Genomic DNA, 21,618 nt, shown 5'->3' with positions numbered 1-21,618 from the left:
AAGAAGAGATGTGAGAAAGACAGTTAGTGACACGGGTTAGCAAGGAAGGAGATAGTTCTGGTGCAGAGAAGTAGATTTGGGTGTCATCGGCATACAAATAATATTGGAAACCGTGGGACTTAATTAGGGAACCTAGTGACGACGTATAGATTGAGAAGAGAAGGGGACCGAGGACAGAGCCTTGCGGTACTCCAACAGAAAGTGGTGACGGGGCAGAGGAGGCCCCAGAGAAGGCTACACTGAAGGTACGGTTTGACAGGTAGGAAGAGAGCCATGAAAGGGCTGTGTCACAGATGCCGAAGGATTGGAGGGTTTGGAGCAAAAGAGGGTGGTCGACAGTGTCAAAGGCTGCGGACAGATCAAGGAGGATAAGCAGAGAGAAGTGGCCTTTTGATTTAGCTGTAAGTAGGTCGTTGGTGACCTTAACAATAGCTGTCTCTGTGGAGTGATAGGGATGAAATCCAGATTGCAGCGGGTCAAGAAGGGAGTTTAATGTAAGGAAATGGGATAGGCGTGCATATACTAGTTTTTCGAGAAGCTTTGAAGCAAGAGGGAGGAGGGAAATTGGGCGGTAGTTGGATGGGGAGGTAGGATCAAGGGAAGGTTTTTTGAGGATAGGTGTGACCAGTGCATGTTTCATTGATGAGGGAAATGTACCAGTGCTGAGGGAGAGGTTGAAAATGTGTGTTAGTATAGGGGTAAGGGTAGCAGAGAGAGAGAGTGAATATTAGATTCTGAAGGCCGTCCCTATAATGGAACCCAGTAGGACCAAGGGTAAACCCTAAGTGGGCAAGCTTCATTGTGCCCCATCAATACCAATTTAGAGTAATCCTTGATTGTGTATTCCATTTACAGCACTACCTGAGTGTGCCCAGTACAGTAATCCTTCTGAGTACCACTTTAAAGTAATCCCAGAGTGTTCCAGCAACCCAGCTATGCCCAGGAAGCACAATAGTTTGTGCACAAAGTGACAATACTGCTCCTGTTTCAGATTGTATTTTCAGTAGATACAGATCAGGCTTGCTTTAAAGGGACAGTCTACTTGAAAATGTTTATTGTTTAAAACGATAGATAATCCCTTTATTACCCATCCCCCAGTTTTGCATAATCAACACTGTGATATTAATACACTTATTACCTCTGAAATTACCTTGTATCTAAGCCTCTGCAGACTGCACCCTTATGTGCTTTTGACTTGCATTTTAGCCAATCGATGCTGACTCCTAAATAACTCTACGGGAGTGAGTACAATGTTATTTATATGATACACATGAACTAGCATAGTCTAACTGTGAAAAACTGTCAAAATGCACTGAGATAAGAGGCGGGTTTTCAACTGTTTAGAAATCAGTTGCAGGCTACCTAGGTTTAGCTTTCAAAAAAGAATACCAAATGAACAAAGCAAATTTGATGATAAAAGTAAATTGGAAAATTGTTTAAAATTTCATGCCCTATCTAAATCATGAAAGTTTAATTTTGACTAGACTGTCCCTTTAAGGTATATGAATCCAAAAAAGACAGAGCATACAATGTTTAAAAAAGTGTACAATTTACTTCCTTTATCAAATTTACATTCTTCCCAGGGTAAGAGATACCTATGTTCCAGAAAAGATACCAAGAGAACGAAGAAATGTTATAACAGAAGTAAATTAGAAAGTTGTATAAATTGCATGCTCTATCTTAATCATGAAAGAAAAATTTTGAGTTTCGTGTCCCTTTAATTATGTCAGCATTGTAAAGCTGTTTAGTTGATTTTAAGGGAAAATCAATGAAGAGATCATTAGAAAATCTCCCTTAGTTTTTTGGGGAATTTTATTTCAGACAGTGCAAATTGACAGATGTGTTTTTGTTTTTTTTAGAGTTTCTATTTGCTGACATTAAAAATTTAAACCTCCAGCATCCGGAGAAAAATATCAATTACTGTTACTATCATTGAGCTTATTCGTTTAAAGGGACCAGCTACGCATATACTTAGTCAACTAAAAAGCTAAATAGAAAATATCACATAAACAGCTCTAGGTAATAGAGGAAGATATTTTACCCAAAAAAATCTTCAGTTAACCAGAGTAAGTGCTAGATGCCCAGTTATTCTTCACCTACTCTTTTATTGTCATCTACATGGTGAAAAAAACAGCCAATCAGCATCACAATTTGCTTTACTGTAATCTCATGGGATTTCAGAATAATCTCTTAAAATTCATAGCAAACTTTTTTAAACTGGGGGGGGGGGATAAAGTAAATGTGCTTGCACATGCCAGATGTATGGCCCCCTGTAAGTCCTGGGACAAGCATTGTATTGTAAAAAGCATTGTATTACAAAAGGATGATGTTACTGAGGAAATGTTGAGGTACCTTCCTTTTTTACATAGAGAAGTCCATGGATTATTTTCAAGTCAGCTTTTTACAGTTATGTTTTAGAGTTTTGTGACTGTAGCTATAGACAGTAAATATGGTGTTTTCAATAAATATAGTATAGATAAGTAGAAAGAAATTATAATAAAACAAATATATTACAACTTCATGGAAATTAATGCATCAAAAACGTTTAGTAAATTATCCAACTATAAATATTCAGACTAGTGAAGAAACATAATTATTACAACATAATTCAAATACAATTTTATGTCCTTATTTTTATTAAATTATTTTAAGCATGCATCTTTAGGTAAAATGGTTTGTATACACAGGTCAGGTTTCCATTGGTGGTAGTGTTCTCTCTAAGGCCAGTTTTATGAGCAGCCCAGCAGTGAAACAGTTAATTAGGGAACCTCACCCTGCAATTAGCAAACGCTGCACAATGCAAATGGCAAGATATGGTTCTCTTATTAACTGTTTCACTGCTGGGTCCTCACAAACTGGCCTTAGAGGGAACACTGATTGGTGGTGTCTACTTTGCCAAACAAAGAGTTGTGTCATTCAGCTGGTGTAAAGAGATAACAGCTTTTGTTTCTCCCCCAGGTTACAACCTTCCTTATTCTGATTTACAACTGTACAAAACTGGAGCACAAAAATATTACAAAGTCATTCATTTGCAAATGTACTTATTTACTGTCACTTATGTGCAAATAAGTACATTTGCAAATGAGTGACTTTGTAAGCACCCTTGGCTGAGATCCTATTGGAAAGTCTTTTTGATTAGAGTGCCTTTCAGTTTCATCTTCATGTTGGTGAGAAAATTAGTGGCTATACATTCAGAAGGCGTGGGGCAATAAATTGAAAAGCTACACAAGTTCTGTATGACAGTAGTTGGGAACCTTTTCATTAAGAAGATGCACTCAGCATAGCAAACAGTTGCACTACACCAGTGTTTTTCAACCAGTGTGCCGTGGCACACTAGTGTGCCGTGAGAGTTCCTCAGGTGTGCCACGGCAGACTGACAACAGTGTGACATATTTTTTAAACTTTGCTTGTTTTTTACTCCCAGTGCAGGGGTAGTTTGTAGGAGGCATGGCATAACAGCACAATACATACAGTATGTTTGTGTGTGTGTGTATGTGTATATATATATATCCTGTATTAGGCTACAATGTGTGATTTTTTTTAAATTTTGGGATGGTGGTGTGCCACAGGATTTTTTAATGTAAAAAAGTGTGCCACGGCAAAAAAAAGGTTAAAAATCACTGCACTACACACTCACGTTCTCTGCTGAATCAATTGACCATGAATGACACACTTTTATATATTATAGGGTCATTCTTATCAGTAAATGAATTTAGTCAGAATAATCAGTAGATATTTCTTGTAAGCCTCTTCCTTGCAATATATTTGGACAGTTGTCAGGGCCCACTTCAGGAAACTGCCACATTGTTACTGTATGAAGTAGAAAAGAGGGTTTGCAATATTCCTCTAGATAATATAGAGAATCAATAGTAATGAAGCCCTGTTATATTACTACTACATATTTGATTGTGATATCCTAGATCAGGGATGCTGAAACTATGCCCCCCCCCCCGCCCAGGTCACATCCTGCCCTCCAAGGGTTTTCCCATTGGGTAAATAACCATGTGTATATATTACCAAATGTTGTCAATATGAGTAGAATTTACAATTCAATTATTTCTTAGTAACTCATTTCCTATGTAAATTTTAACTAAAATGTGGTTAGAATCTAATTATATTTTACTACAAGTGTGAAAATAATGTAATGTGGCACCTGGCCAATTGCACTGTTAGTGTCTAGTCCTTTATATAATTATTTTGTGAGTCATGATGTAATTTTGATGATGCTTTTAAAAGTTGTTATTAGTATTTTGATAACTCAATTATAAATGATAAATAGTTTCAAAAGACATCAATCTCAAATTTATATTTAGGGATTTCTGATTCAAAAAAAGTATATATGTAGGAAGGTGTATGTTAATTATTTCATATTATTTTTATTATATATATTATTATTGTTTTTAATAATAATAATTTTAATAATAGTACTTGGAAACATAGTCTTAAATACGTAATTGTTTTCTACAATATATATATATATATATATATATATATATATATACACAGTTATTTAATTCTATAATGCTTTGGCATTCTTTGTGTGTATAATGTTATTTATTTATTTATTTATTTATTTATTTATTTATTTATTTATACCACATGATTAAAATCTTTTCTCAATGTTATTCTTACATACCAGTAAATAAATTTAAAATATTAATAGGACACATGCCTCTATTTTTTAATCACATTACCATAAGCATTTGGTTTGTTTTGCAAAATTAGCAGTGTGATATTGTTTGCATTAACCTTTAGAGTGGAGTGCCTTCATTAATCCAGCGGAATGTTATTAAATCACAGATGACATCCCATAATCATGAATGAGGTCATGGAAACAAACTGGGAATTTTATGTGTGATGTATAGATGAAGCAGGAGGGATATAAGTTATGGGTTTCAATTACAGTTTGCAGTAGCGGTTAATTATGCTTCAGTGACTCACACGATTATTTCACTAACATAACTCAGCCTTTTCCTCTTTCTGCTTCCATCAAAATAATTCTGTAAACTGTCTGTTGTGTGCTAACAGCAATAGTAATAACTGTATCATGATCCTTATTCATTCCTTACAAGCTGACATTGTAGTCTTTGTTTTCAGAGTATAGATGTATCCTAATTCTCTCTCTGTCTCTCTGTCTCTCTCTCTCTCTCTCTGTCTCTCTGTCTCTCTCTCTCTCTCTTGCTCTCTTTCTATCTCTCATACATATACACACATGCACGCACACAGACTTAAAAAGTAGGTCAGATGCAGATACCTCCTCCTCTGTTAAATAGTTATGACATACTGCATTCAAATAGGGAAATCTTTATTTTAAAACTGTAAAGAATTAAGATTCAGAGACCAAAAACAATCTGTGTGTGTGACTCATTGAAAATATATATATTCTTTTGCTTTCTAAATAAATAAACACAAAACAATTACTAAATATGAGTGAACTATATATATTAATTTTGATGGCAACAGTGTTCTTGTAATCTGTTTAAGCCACGAATCCCCTTTGACCTTTACAATATACAACAAATATAATATAATTGTATGTAGTAGATGCTAGGACCTGCTGTCCTGCCTTCTGTTAACTTCACGTTTTTGTCTTTTGACATATACCCCCTGTAGCATAGTGGGTATTGTCTTCTGAAATACCACCTTCCAAGGCTGCAAAAAGCATTTGAAATGGAAACTACTCCACATCCCCCATAAACAAACAATACACAGCACCAACAAAACAGCTGTCATCTGAACAGCCATATGCCTTTAAAACATTGCAAATTTCTCTTTTTCTTGTGGATAAAGAATTTTGATATTGCATACACACCTCTTTGCTTTATCCTGTACCCTGATAAAATTACATCTGTAAAATGTTAAATTTAGTTTTAAAGTACTAGAAAGAACATTTAATATGTTTTTTTTTTCCTTCTCAAAGCTGATATATTAAACTTGTTTTCACATATAAAAAAGAAATAGCTGATTTTGAAGTCTTACTTTACCCTGTATCAGAATGCACATAATCTATTCCCTCATGTGATATTATATAATTAGCATAAAACTAACAAATAATCTTTCATTGCCTTTTTAGGAAATAGAAACATGTAACTAATTAACAGGTAACTTCTCAATGTAATCAATGCACACTAATTGATTTAAAAAAAACAAAAAAAAACAATAAACCTTAACATCTCACAAATATTTAAACTGCAAGAGATCATGGAGGATTTGCTTTATTTGTGTTTTGTTAATTAAATGATAGGCTTTTAACAATGTGTATCAATTAAATGTTTAAATGCCATTATAAATAGTTGTAGGCATCTTTAAAAGTAAACATAATGAAATGCTACTCAAAGAAATAAACTATATTTATTTTTTTAAACACTATAATAATGTCATATTAAAATATTTATTTTCTGTCAAAACAATAATGTTTAAATATAATAAATAATCTATAAAGTTTTAGAAATGTAAATACAGGACAAAGGACAAAGTTGAGCATAAAAAAATATAAATACTATCCAGTGTTGTAAATTCTAGTGAAAACTGATTCCTATAGAGTAATGCTGATATCTGTGCGAGGCAATCGAAGTAAATGAGCGTACGTAAGCGTGACCCAGCCCTGCACAGTTATCTGAGCTTTAATAGCGAGAAGGATAACATCTTTAATGCACGCTTACTCGTGACTCTGCTGTATGGATTTAAAAAAAAAAAAAAAAGACACAACATCCTTCTGTCAGATTACAAGCTAACACATAAAATGCATCCAAGAGTAGTGCTGCTAAAGTGCTTCTCTCTGAATGTTGGGTATAGTGTTTTATCGGATTAGGACATCACATTCCCAGCCCTGACAGAGCTTTTGTTTGTTATATTTATAGCAGCTTCTGGTCATTGTTGAGCAAAGGAGATTGCCCTGCCCTCTGGCCCTCTCCTAAGCAGATTTTGGGCAGAAGCTCTTCTCATGTGGCACTAATTGAAATGATTGGTGGAGGGGGTGTTGTGAGATCACTGTGCCTGACTCAGGCTTATCTGCCAGGGGCTAAGCAAGAGAAGGAAAAAAAAAAAAAAGCAAAGCTTTGCCTCATTCCAGAAAGGCTCAGGGCTCCTGGCCATCTGTCCTCAGTAGGAATCAGGAGACACATAGGAGGACTGCACTCAGTGTGACCGTGCAGAAGAAAGAGCATTGTTCAGGAACTCTTACTGAGCAGGTTAGTGATTTTAACTGTACTATCTGTCCATAAAGGTATTTCTTGAGGGAATCTCTGTAAATCAAGCATCTTTTCACACAGAGCAATGAATGGAAGTGTTAAATTCTCAGTCAACATTTATGTTTTCTGTTTGCTTTGGCAGCTTCTTATTTTCATTTTGTCTATGCTTAAAAAATTGTTAACAACATATACAGAGAAAATAAAAATAACCTCGTAGCTGTGACCAAACTGCATTGGGATGTTGTGCTAAAGGCCTTATTGGCAGAGATGAGGTTAACAGAGTATTAACTACTAGTGCTATAATGTATTGTGTGTTGTTGTTACAATCACTGCTTGGTGGTGCCAGTGTCTGGCTGCTAACAATCAATGAATATATCTGACATTGGGATCAGATTTGTTGGCAGATGCTCAGAGATAAGTAATTATTAAAGAAACATTGCTACTGAATGATGACTAATTACTATGTGTGCATTAACAGGTTGAAATACCAGATGATTGTTTTGAATATATATAAATAAATAAATATAAATATATATATATACACGTGTCTGTGTATTACTTTTTATATCTGCACTTTCATGCTTTCATATAGATTCCACTTCTAAGTACACATAGGCCTCCCACTAACAAGGGATTAAAATGCTGTTATGATTCTATGATTCTACTGTTACTTATAGTTTTCCTCATTAAATATCTTATTAGCTTCTTCTAAATAGATATATGTCACTTACAACTTTGTTTAAAAAAATACAATTATATGTTAGGATTAATTTGCAATTTGTTGTTTCTTGAGTATATATATATATATATATATATATATACACACATACATCAATATATTTTGGATATTGTTTGTATTTAATACATTTATGGACATAAAAAGTGCTCTAAAAGTAGTGTAAGGTGCAAGAAGAAGTGTTTTATAAGTGATATCTTTACCATAACTTTATTATACATCAATATTTAAGTGAAAAGTAAAAGATAATAATGAAATACATTGTTTTATGCTAATAATTACATTGAATCATTACTATTTAATTTCTGTAGCAGGTTAGCCCCCTTCAAAAAACAATGGTGGAAGTCCTAGGAACAGATACAATAGTTTTTCTTATATCAAACACAGATAAATGTGTCACAGAGGGGAATTTCCTACTTCAAATATCTAGTCTGTAGGTTTCTCAAACTATACTGTGTTTCCTATTGAAAACACCACATGTCATTTAAAAGTAATACACTACATGACGCATTGGAACAGCCAGAAAAAAATAGAAATCTATTTCTGAGTTAAAAAAAAATAATAAACGTTTTATTATTTTGCCATTTGAAATAATTTTCCATCACTTTAAAAATTCCAACATGTACCCAGTAAACCTTTACCAAAGTTTTTTTTTTTTTTTTCAAATTTCAGTCATGCATTGAAATGTTGTTTACTATAAACTTTTATTTTTATTAAGATTTGTTTTCAATGCTATTTATCCCTCACAAACATATATTCAAAGAGCATATAAAAACAGGTATTGAATACACCAGTCTTAAAATGAAATGTTGTCTTTTTTTTATTATTATGTATTACCTATTATCTCTCCAAATTTGTAACGATTCTGATACTTAAATCACTTTTTATTTTATTTTTTTGTTTTCTAGTGTTTTCACCATATTCAGATTTTTTTAATACCTGTATTTTTATCATTTCAATTATTTGTATGCTTTAAGTTAGAAATATGAGGAAACATGCATCAAAGCTATTATGGAAAAGCTATTTTGGGATTTGCATTTTATTTATATATATATATATATATATATATATATATATATATATATATATATATATATATATATATATATATATATATATATATATATATATATATAATGTAATATAATCAGCATGTGTCTGTCCAATATCACCCACATATATTGCCAAAACTTGTGTTGCTGTTTTCAAAATAATTACCTAACAAGTTTTATACATAAAAATATAGTTATAATATATTAAAAATTGCAGCAATTATACTTTTTGTTTAGAAATAATTAAATTTACTATAAAATGGCAGTAATACACTGATGCATAATTCATTTTAAGTTAAAACAAATATATATCTACATTTTCATTTAACCTGAGGTGTTGCCTGGTGCAAAGGTCAGACTGTGAAAAAAAACTTTGTAGTTCATTCCAGAAATACTCCAGGCTCAGTGATAGAGAATAAGTGTCTTCTAGATATTTTTTATAAACTATATAAAAACACACAAAAAAGAAATATGGGTAACTAATAGATATTCTGTTTAGCTACACTGAAATGTCTTTGTGGTTGAAATAATTTTACGTCACTCAGAGAAGATATGTGAAAAGTACTGACTGAGAGATGGATTTCTGCCCATTTTGTTTTTTGCAAATAAAGATGACATTGTTGTCAGCTGCAAGATACGCTAATGGTTATGTCCTTTCAAAAGCAATGAAAGACTGTCTTGTACTACCATAGTTTTTCTTCGACAATGAATATTTGTGTATATCGGAAGGTAGTAGAATAGGAAAGCGATATCATTTTGTATTTTTCCGTCCAATGGGATAATTGTTCTAAACTCTTCCATAGACCCTGCTGACGATGGAAGCAAATTCTGACGTTTTTTTACCGCCATACAACCAATCACTTTTTAATAACTAGTGTTTATATTCTATGTCTTATCTAAGTAGATCATTTATTTGGGTACCATTACATTTCTTTCTTGTGTGATACTTTCTTTCTGTAGGTTTCATTAATAATACATGCACTTATATGCATTATAATACATTATATATGCTTTTTAAAATCTTTTTTTATTACTTCCTTTCTTTAATAAATCAATCAGTTCATTAAATGGTTAATACTACATACACCTAATTGTTTCAGCACTGTTGTTCCATTAATGGTTCACAAAGGTTCTAGAGACAATGTTGCTATAAAGTGATTTCTTGAAAAGCTCTACGCTGGATGGATGTAATACTTCTGTTGATGATTAGAAATGAATTAATCAACAGGGCACTTGTTTACAGCACTAACATGTTCAGGGAGATATTATTGTGAAATGAAGCCCTACAACTTACTGAAAAGTACTTTGGGCCTTTGTTCTGTCTGGCTAGTAGCTATTAAAGTTGTCTTAATGGGACATTAAACTAAAAACTGAATTTCCCATAAATGAATGGTCATGAAAATATGTTGCAGTATATATTGATGATTTATTTTCTTTACTTGTGTAAAATAACTATTGAAGTAATAATATTGCTTGTTCCCACTTTCCCTTGAGATGTGGTACTGAAACTCACATTTTTTCTTTCATGATTCAGATAAGATAAAACATGCATTTTAAATACATTTCTATTGTACTTCTGTTATCAAATTTTCTTCATTCTCTTGGTATCTGTTGTTAGAAAGCAAGTACATAAGCTAAGGAGCGTGCACGTGTCTGGATCACTATATGGCAGCAGTTTTGCAAGAATGTTATCCATGTGCATGAGCACTAGAGGGCAGCACTATTTCCTGCCATGTAGTGCTCCAGATGCCTACCTAGGTATCTCTTCAACACCATGGGAATACCATGGGAACTAAGCAAATTTGATAATAGAAGTAAATTGGCAACTTTTTAAATATTGTATGTTATGTCTGAATCACAAAAGGACATTTTTGGATTTAATATTTCTTTATCATGTTACAAAATTCCCTAACCCGGCTTCACATACTAAACAATTATTGGCGAAAATAGTGTACAACACATTTACACTTAAACGAATAGTCTAGTCCAAATTAGACTTTCATGAATCAGATAGCGCATGCAATTTTAAGCAACTTTCTAATTTACTACTATTATCAAATTGTCTTCGTTCTCTTGGTATCTTTATTTGAAAAAGCAGGAATGTATGCTTAGAGCCAGCCCATTTTTGGTTCAGAACCTGAGTAATACTTTCTGATTGATGTCTAAATGTAGCCACCAATTAGCAAGTGCTACACAGGTGCTGAACCAAAAATGGCCCGGTTCCTTAGCTTACATTCAAATAAAGATACCAAGAGAACGAAGAAAAATTGATAATAGGACTTATACTTAGTTAGAAAGTTGCTTAAAATTGCCTGCTCTATGGGAATCATAAAAGTTTAATTTTAGTCCTAAATGGCTACATATGTATCTGGTTCAGGCACTTTGTGTACTCTGAGGTAACAGAATTTGCTTTTTTTCTAGGGAGTATAGGACAAGCAATTTTTTACTGCAAAAGCTAGGCATTTTATAACAAAAGCAAGAAAAAGAAATAATGTATATTACAAAATTTAATTTTCATTATTTAATTAATGGGGAATTCAATTTTAAATGACAAAGTGTGATTACATAATGTGAAATGCGTAAGAGGAAAGGCATTTCTAATACTGAATGTGTATGTATGCAACAGGTATATCCATATTCCAAGATAAAGGTTGATTTGAAGCAGTTCATTTTTAGTTTATTTGACTGAACAGATCCTTTAGCTGAGTGAGTAAATAAAGTTTTGATTTTTTGTGTGCCTTTAAAGGACCACTAAACACAGTACAATTGCATTATAAACAAGTGTATAATAAAAAAGACAATGCAATAACACTTTGAATTTCAAATAAGCAGTAGATTTTTTGTCTGGCAAATTCATTTTCTCCACCATTTTCTGGCCCTCTGTATCATGTGACCAACATCAGCCAATCACAGGAACTTGTGCACATGCTCAGGAAATGTGCATTAAAAGGACTGCAAAATTTGATAATGGAAGTCAATTGAAAAGTCTCTTAAAACTGAATCGTGAAAGTTTAATTTTGACTTTACTGTTCCTTTAAGTTTATAGTTGTTGGTAGACAATCTCTGTTTCAGCCATTCAAATCTGCCTTGCAAAGGAAATCTTTGAGACATGTCCTAACTAACTTGAATAACTCTTATTGTGTGATTGCTATAAGGAGTGATACAATTTTTATACATTGCATAGAATTCAGGATATTAATAAATAATCTTAGACGTGGATGTAAAATATCACCCACATATTTTGATAAGTAATTTATTATTATTTATGTGAAAAAGGTCCAACATGATCTGTTGACATTAGATGCATGATGATATGGTAAAAATATCACCAAATATTTATATAAATAATGAAAGGGTACAGTGTCCTCCTTCACTGTCCATCCAGAGCTGGCTCTATAATTGGATCAGATAAACCATGGGACCCAGGCAGTGTCACATAGGGAAAGTATATTCTGGCTTATAGTGTTTTGTAAGATAAATTACTTGTGTATGGGGTCCATTTGTTGGGTCTCAGTATGCTCTCATACTAAAGTTCCATCTGCTGAGATATACTCTTTGAGACTTCTGACTATGGTTGGGTTTAGATTGTAGTGGACAGAGAAATGGGGGTGGAGCATAATTTAATTATTGGATCCAGGCAGTACAATGTCTTGAGCAGGCCCTGTTTCCATTTTATGTAGATCACATTCCGAAAGGGTGATGCACAGGACAGATGGGCATGAGAGCTTATATGCTAAAGTGTGCATGAGGGGAGAGGATTAGAAAAGGAGAAGGATCTGAGAAGAGAAAGCACATAAATAGGTAGACTGTATGCACCACAAACAAAATAGAATATTACTATTAACAAATATTGTTTATAATATAAAAATAGCAGCAAGATAATCTAAAGATACGTTAGGCTTTATGTTATGCATGATACAGATGAAACTGGAACACATAGACAGCCCTATCTGAGACACCCAAAAGCTGAGATGTTTAAGCACAGAGTTAGCTCCCAAGTTATAGCAATAGCTTTGGGATTCTATGAGAGCCACTAGGGTAAAATGGTGACAGTATCTGCATTGCTGGTGTGTCTGTTTATTGTTGCTTGTAGTAAAATGTTATTAGCACCTAGAACTATTATTAGGATGCAGATTATTAAAACTATATTGAAAGCTTAAATTATCTTTATAACATTAGAATGCCTAAAGCACCAACATCCTATATAATAAAAGGCCAAGTGTGTTTGTCCGAAGCTGTTATGCGCAGTAGAGACAGCACAAGGACAAACACACCTGGCCTTTAGAGTCCCTAGCTGATCTGCAGCCGCGGCACGAGTGGGCGTGGCCGGGCGTGAGCAGGGGCGAGGTCGACATGAAGAGGCGTGGTCATGTGTGAATGCCCGCAAAAGGGGCGTTGCCGGGCGTGAAATGGGCGTGGTTGGGCGCGGTCGCTCGATAGAGGGGACTGGTAGAGAGATAGAGAGGGGAGAGAGATAGATAGAAGGGAGAGAGAAGGGGAGAGAGACAGCAAAAGAGAGGGGGGAGAGAGACAGCAAAAGAGAGGGGGGAGAGAGACCGCAAAAGAGAGGGGGGAGAGAGCCAGCATAAGAGAGATTGGGGAGAGAGCACAAAAGAGAGGGGGGAGAGAGAGCGCAAAAGAGAGGGGGGGAGAGAGAGCGCAAAAGAGAGAGGGGGATAGAGAGCGCAAAAGAGAGAGGGGAAGAGAGAGCGCAAAAGAGAAGGGGGGGAAGAGCGCAAAATAGAGGGGGGCGAGAGCGCAAAAGAGAGGGGTGGAGAGAGAGCGCGCAAAAGAGAGGGGTGGAGAGAGAGCACAAAAGAGGGGGGAGAGAGCACAAAAGAGAGTGGGGGAGAGAGAGCACAAAAGAGAGGGGGGAGAGAGCACAAAAGAGAGGGGGAGAGAGAGAGCACAAAAGAGAGGGGGGAGAGAGAGCGCAAAAGAGAGGGGAGAGAGGGGGGAGAGAGAGCACAAAAGAGATGGGGGAGAGAGAGAGCGCAAAAGAAATGGGAGAGAGAGAGAGCGCAAAAGAGAGGGGAGAGAGTGCAAAAGATAGGGGGAGAGAGAGAGCACAAAAGAGAGGGGGGAGAGAGAGCGCAAAAGAGAGGGGGAGAGAGAGAGAGCGCAAAAGAGAGGGGGAGAGAGAGAGCGCAAAAGAGAAGGGGAGAGAGAAAGCTCAAAAGAGAGGGGGGAGAGAGAGAGCTCAAAAGAGAGGGGGAGAGAGAGAGCAAAAGAGAGGGGGGAGAGAGAGAGAGCAAAAGAGAGGGGGGAGAGAGAGAGAGCAAAAGAGAGGGGGAGAGAGAGTGCAAAAGAGAGGGGAGAGAGAGAGCGCAAAAGAGAGATGGGAAAGAGAAAGTGCAAAAGAGAGTGGGGAGAGAGAGAGAGCCCAAAAGAGAGGGGGGAGAGAGAGAGTGCCAAAGAGAGGGGGGAGAGAGAGAGCGCAAAAGAGAGGGGGGAAAGAGAGAGCGCAAAAGAGAGGGGGAGAGAGAGAGCGCAAAAGAGAGGGGGGAGAGAGAGAGCTCAAAAGAGAGGGGGGAGAGAGAAAGCTCAAGAGAGAGGGGGGAGAGAGAGAGAGAGCAAAATAGAGAGGGGAGAGAGCAAAAGAGAGGGGGAGGGAGAAAGCGCAAGGGGTGGGACCGCTGTACTGCAAAAAATGGCCCGTGTGAACGGGCTTTAGGACTAGTTATTTAATAATATATTTATAAATCTGTATTCTAAGAGAGAAGATTAAAATGAGAACTAGGGATATTTTTATGCCATGCATTAAACGTTACTTTTTATGTGAACCTTACAAATTGGGTCTATTATGCTACAGCACAAACATTTGTTTGCAAACATTATTTAAGCCTTTCTCAGTCTCTGACTGGGGCAATGTCTCACGATTCTTTTGAAAGCAATACTCAGCTTTCCAGATTTCTGATTGGCCGAGCAAGCTGTACTATTTTACAAATGAAGTATAGATCTGGAGACTGTTTGTGTTGCAATATAAACCTGTATTGCTTGGTTCAGTGCACTGTTTTAAATAAAAAAATAAAAATAAATATATGTTTGCTTATTAAAGAACATTTAAACATGTTAAAACATTTTTGAACAAAGAAAATAATGTTAAACTGATATTGAACTGTATGTTTGTGTGCAACTCATTTCCAGGGTGCTGATTGGCTGATAAATACAAATTCCCTTTCTTTATTGGTGGACATAACAACCCACAAGTAGGAAAAATAAGTTTTTTTTCTGCATAGGAACATTCGAATAAAAAAAAAAAAAAAAAAAAACAAGCAAAAAAAAAAACACCACAAAAAAAGCATTTAATACATTTTAAAATGCAATTATTCGGATGCAACCAAAAAAAACATAACTAATGGGAAAATTTTATCGTTTACTGTCCATTATCTAATCTTGAAAAAGTGCCCATACAAATTCTTCTCAGCAAATTGGGTTAACCACTTAATGACCAATAAAAGGCTTATTCCATCATGAAACCATTGAGTAAGTTGAAGCTGTGTCCTTAACCCCTTAAGGACCGGGCATTTCAGACAAAAACTTCCCCAAAAGACCAGAGCATTTTTGCCATCACTACATTTAAACAGAAATAGAGCCTTTTTATATTTACCTATCAAAAATATATATATATATTTAGTAGACAACCCAAAGTATTAATCTAGGCCCATTTTGGTATATTTCATGCCTCCATTTCACCGCCAAATAAAATCTAGTAAAAAAAATTGTTATCTTTTTCACAATTTTACGTCTCTTACTGAAATTATTTACAAACAGCTTATGCAATTATGGCACAAATGGTTGTAAATGCTTATCTGGGATCCCCTTTGTTCATAAATAGCAGACATATATGGCTTTGGCATTGCTTTTTGGTAATTAGGCCGCACCACACTTGTATTATGCCCAGCAGTGAAGGGGTTAATTAGGTAGCTTGTAGGGTTAATTTTAGCTTTAGTGTAGAGATCAGCCTCTCACCTGACACATCCCACCCCCGATCCCTCCCTGACCCCTCTCAAACAGCTCTCTTCCCTCCCCCACCCCCCAAAAGGTCACCCCCATCTTAAGTACAGGCAAAATGTCTGCCAGTACTAAAATAAAAGGCTGCTTTTTTATATATTTTAGGTTTTCTGCAGTGTATTATCCCCCCTTACCCCCCAACCTCCCTGATCCCCCCCAAACATCTCTCTAACCCTCCCCCCTCTACCTATTTGCCACCATCTTAGGTACTGGCAGCTACCTGCCAGTACTCAGTTTGCAGCAAATTAGGCAATTTTTTTTTAAAAAAAGTAAAATACCCTTTTTTTTGTAGTGTAGCTGGTCACCCTCATTACCCTCCCCCCTCCCAGATCCCTTTCCCTCAATGGATACTCCCTTCTCCCTCCTTCCCCGTCACTTCCCGGGTTTTTTTTTTTTTTACCCTAACGTGTTGCGTGGCGTAGCGGTCCCACCCACTCCCGTCCTCCTCCCACCTCCTCCAGCAATGGGCCGCCCACCTCCCTCATTACACTCCCACCCACCAACAATTGGCACCACCGCTGTGCGATGAAGAGAGGGCCACAGAGTAGGGTACGTCGCTGGTCCTTACGGGCATAACGACCAGCGTTGTACAGGGTATGGCGCTGGTCGTAAAGGGGTTAAAGCGATGCTAAACCCAATTTTTTTCTTTCATGATAGAGCATGTAATTTTTAGCAACTTTCTAATTTACTCCTATTATCAATTTTTCTTCGTTCTCCTGTTATCTTTATTTAAAAAGCAGGAATTTAAAGCTTAGGAGCCAGTCCATTTTAGGTTCAGCATCCTGGATAGTGCTTGCTTATTAGTAGCTACATTTAGCAAACCAATAAGCAAGCATAACCCAGGTTCTGAACCAAAAATGAGCTGGCTCCTAAGCTTTATATTCCTGCTCTTTAAATAAAGATAGCAAGAGAACAAAGAAAAATTGATAATAGGAGTAAATTAAAAGTTGCTTAAAATTGCATGCTCTATCTGAATGATAAAAGAAAAAAAAAATGTAGTTTAGTGTGGTTAATATAGCATACAGAAGTAACTATAAAATGTTTATGCTATCAAAATGATCCTTTTAAAGTATATAATAAAATATCATTATTGTTTACATTAAGAAACCAAAATGTGTGATCCCATAAAAAAACAGTAAATGTAAACAAAACAACACACTGCTTTGTAAATTCAGCAGCAGCTGCCAGATGCTCACAATAACAACTGAATACTATACGGACAATAGACACATATATTTTAAAGGGAGGTTCTTAATCTGCTGTTAAGCAATCATCTAACAGATGAAGACAAGGACCTTTGTTTGAAAGAGTGGCATCCACTCCTTTATATAGAGGCTTTGTGCCCATCTAGGTACCTCAGAAATTTACACAAGCGTTTGTTGTCAATAATTACAGTTGACATATTTTGCATTCATTTGAACCAGTTTTCAGTTCTGATATTTCACAAACTAAAATAAATTCTGTGGAATGCATTTGTTGGTTTCTTTTTATTGTTGTGATATCCATTTGCATGTGGGCAAGCTGACAAAAATTCCACACATCACACTTAATGATCTACCTAAAATAGTGTAGTCACCAAGCATTTGGCCCCAAGGTATCAGGAATGATTTTCTAATGGGCTTTATATGTATGTACATCTATTTTAGCGTACTATTCCTAAAAACTAAATTCAGATGTTTTAGATGACAGGTGTATGATATTTCCATGGCAACAACCTGCCACTCATGTATGTATTAGAATCCTTATTTAATGTAGAGCACTAGCTGTGACATGGGACCTGATATTCATAACCTCACTGGCATGGAGAGAAATCACACAATATATTTGCGAGAGGGGGGGTAAATTGCAATGTAAGAGTCTCTGTTTCACATATAGAACACTACATAGCAACATAAACTTTTCCCAAGATAAAATTTGTGTTTGATATTCTTATCTCTCTTTGTAAAGCTTGGTCATGCATGCTAGGTATCCAAAGCAAAGATTACCCTAAGAATAATATGTAGATGTAGGTGTATTTAAAAATATATATATATATATTATCGGTTTAAATATTAGAAATATGTGTATCATTTTACTTTCTATAAAGTACTTTACTTTCTATAAAGTAATGGAAGCCATCATGTTGAAAGTTAGATGTTAAAGTCTCTTCTGCTGAGGACATTTTGGGACAGATAAACTGTGCAAAAAATATCTGTGTGCAATGTTAAAGTAACTGTCTAGCATGCTTTAAAGCCCTATATTCTAAAAAATGAAATAAGGGAAACCGAGGTTCTAATATGGTGGTGTGCATTACTTTGCAAGAACATATGGGAACTGGAAAGCCCACAGTTTAAATTACAGGAAAAGGGGAAATAAATAATGAAAGTATATTTTAAAGTGTTCTTTCTGCCTATAATTAAACATTTTATATCAGAATCTCAATGTGTTTACTGTCCCTGAAGATAGGAACCTAAGAAGGTCACAAATACCAATTTAAATTGATATACAACCCTCCAAAAAAATAAAAAAGCGCTACCGCTACCTTGAGCAATCAGAACTTGTTCCTAATGTGTAATAACTCAATACTATTTTTCTAGTCAAGAAGTTAGTGTCACAAGGGAAAATCTAAAAAAAACAAAAAACATATTCGTCATTGTTATTGTCCAAACTTATAAAACCACAAAAATAGCTAAAACTAGTCTTTTTAAATCTTAACATTGTTTTAAAAATATAAATGTTAAAGGGACACTGAACCGAAATTTTTTATTTCGTGATTCAAATAGAGCATGCAATTTTAAACAACTTTTTAATTTACTCCTATTATCAATTATTCTTTGTTCTCTTGCTTTCTTTATTTGAAAAAGAAAGCATCTAAGCTATTTTTTTGGTTCAGACCATGGAAAGCACTTGTTTATTGGTAGGTGAATTTATCCACCAATCAGCAAGAACAACACAGTGTGCTCACCAAAAATGGGCCGGCATCTAAACTAACATTCTAGCATTTCAAATAAAGATACCAAGAGAATGAAAAGAATTTGATAATAGGAGTAAATTAGAAAGTTGCTTAAAATTGCATGCTCTATCTGAATCACAATAGAAAAAATTTGGGTTCAGTGTCCCTTTAAAATCCAAACTCATGTAGACAATATTATTATTATTATTATTATTATTACTACTAGTAATAATACTAATAATATGGTCATTTGTTTTCTCTGATTTGCAAAGATAATTTTAGCGTTCACTGTAAGACAGTTTTAGTCCCTTAAGTACCTGTAGGGCCAGGGTCAGATTACTTAGCAATCTGTTCTTGGCCATTCTATCATTTAAGTGGTTTGAGTAATAATGTCTGTATTGACTTCCTTCAGTGGTTAGTGCTGAATAATACATTTGAAGACAATCTCATAGGGTGTTGTAAGGAGTTTTATATCCATTTTATTTTGCATTATATATTATCATGTATTTTAAAATGCTCAGCAGATTTTTAATCTTTTTCTGTAAGAACCGCTTATAAAAAAAAAATAACCCTCTGTGACTACTGTTTGTATGTATTTTTCAGTCGTTCCCAATTTTGTTAAAGTATCTAGTGTAGAAAAATGGGTCACTTGGGTTTTAGCATTAAGCAGGAAATCCATGGACAATAGGATTTAAATGAGATGCTAAGGTTTATTCAATGCATTTAGTTAATGAAGATGTGTGTCTGTGTGTGTACGTGCATGCATGTGTCTGTTCGTGTGAGTATTTCTATGACTATATCTATCTATCTATCTATCTATCTATCTATCTGTCTATCTATCCATACATATATACTTGTTTATACATGTATCTTTGTGTGTTTCATTATTTTGTCTTAGTGTAATCGTATGAATGTGTAATTGTATCTGTGTGTGCATACCACTATCGAAATAAAGCAGAGTAGAATCTGAATATAATGTTCCATATGACTTTGATATCATATTCACATAATTTTGATAATTAGTTTTTTTTTTATCATAATATACTCAAAAGCAGAATGTTTTGGATAATGTCACAGGTTAGGTCCTCACTCAGACATTAAAAACACAGGAAATATATCATGGGCATGGTTTATATATTCATTTAAAGGGACAGTCAACATTAAACTTTCATAATTCAGATCGAGCACACAGTTTTAAATAAATTTCCAATTCACTTTCATAATCTAATTGTGCACAATCTTTGTATATGCACATTTTTGAAGCACATGCTCCTACTGAGCATGTGCAAGATTCACAGCATATAAATGTATGCATTTTGTGATTGGCTGATGTCTGTCACATGATATAGGGGGAAGGAAAATGCAACTAAATGACATTTGTAAACAAAAAAACAAAAACAAAAAAAAAGTGCTTTTGCATTGTATTTTTACTATCCATTTTTTATTATGATGTTCTTCTGTGTTTAGTGGTCCTTGAATTGAAACTTTGCTCATCCCCAGATGTAAAGAGATTATAGGACGTTGAGACCAAATTGTTTAATATATATAATGACATAGGGTATTTGAGGTTTAGAATCTGATGTAGGTATGTGGTTCACAAAAGGGCTTCTGGGGGGTTTGATAAGGGTATGCAGTTTAAATAGGGGCATTCAGGGTATATAGAATGATCTGATGAGGGTGTGTGGCTTTTAAAGACTCTGCAGGGCCAAAGATCTGTTTTTCTTTAAGTAAAAGGTTGTAAGAGGAGCTATAGTGACTTATAAAGAGGGCTGCTGGGCCTGTGGTCTACTTTGATGTAAGCATGCCATGTAGTTGGCAGAGGGTCTGCCAGCTGCTGGGACATAGATTGGATTTGGACAAGTGGCTGAGAGAGGGTCTGCAACAGGGGGTGCTGGGAGTTGTTATGCACCTCCAAATGAATGTGTAGCCTCCCTGTTGAGCTGTAAAGGACCCCATATAGTATGTGTGATGTGTCTGAAACTTTTTTACCACCTTTATTAGCCGTGCCAATTAGCCACCCCCACATATTACGTTTCAGGACTGCCACTGGTCTGCATATAACAGCCAATAAGAATTGTCATATATGTTGAATCACACAAATCCAACATAGTTGTGATAAAGGCATACTGGCAGCCCTTTTTGAAAAATCCAAAGTATGCAGTTTAACAATTATACATAATCCCTGTACAAACAATAATTACTTTGATTTACTAAAAATGGTGACAGCCTTATTTTGAGACATATGTTTTCAAATTTGGTTATCAAATTTGCGCTCCACTTGTAATCTGTCCCTATATAAGAATCATTCCTGCAGAAGTAATGCATATTTTTAAAGACTTGCATATTTTAAAGCTAACATCAATTACAACACATTTTCTATTATCTATTTAGACCCAGGTTCTATGCCATTGATTTCTTGTAACCCTTGAACATATGATATTCCTTTATTTTGTTTAAAATAAACAAACATTAAAGCAATATTTTTCTGTTTCTTCTTAAAATAAAGTACAAGTCTTTGTATTGAATGCTCTTATTATTTTTTTTGAAATGCTCTTTGCTTTCATGATTATGCAGGTGAGTCCCTGTCTGACAATACATGCTTCAACATTCTAGTCTAATTCTATTTGCAGAAATTATTGTCCTATTATGGTGGTTCTGCAGTACAGTCATAGTTAAAGTTTCCTTAGGTATTTT

General features: G+C 35.1%; 1 protein-coding gene across 3 annotated transcripts in view; it reads left to right on the top strand.

Moving 5' to 3' along the window:
- The first annotated feature begins 6,667 nt into the window (after window positions 1-6,667).
- Window positions 6,668-21,618, top strand: part of LOC128660660 (poly(rC)-binding protein 3-like) — a 282,926-nt gene continuing 267,975 nt past the window's right edge. The window contains exon 1 of one of the 3 annotated variants that reach the window (XM_053714595.1): window positions 6,668-7,190. The gene's annotated coding sequence lies outside the window, so the exon portion shown is untranslated. The remainder of the gene's footprint in view (window positions 7,191-21,618) is intronic. The other 2 variants (XM_053714597.1, XM_053714596.1) reach the window with 2 other exon arrangements.

Source organism: Bombina bombina, chromosome 5 (assembly GCF_027579735.1).
Source record: "Bombina bombina isolate aBomBom1 chromosome 5, aBomBom1.pri, whole genome shotgun sequence".
NCBI classification, from domain to species: domain Eukaryota; kingdom Metazoa; phylum Chordata; class Amphibia; order Anura; family Bombinatoridae; genus Bombina; species Bombina bombina.
The sequence above is the reverse complement of the archived record's forward strand: the minus strand, read 5'-3'. Positions and strand labels throughout refer to the sequence as shown.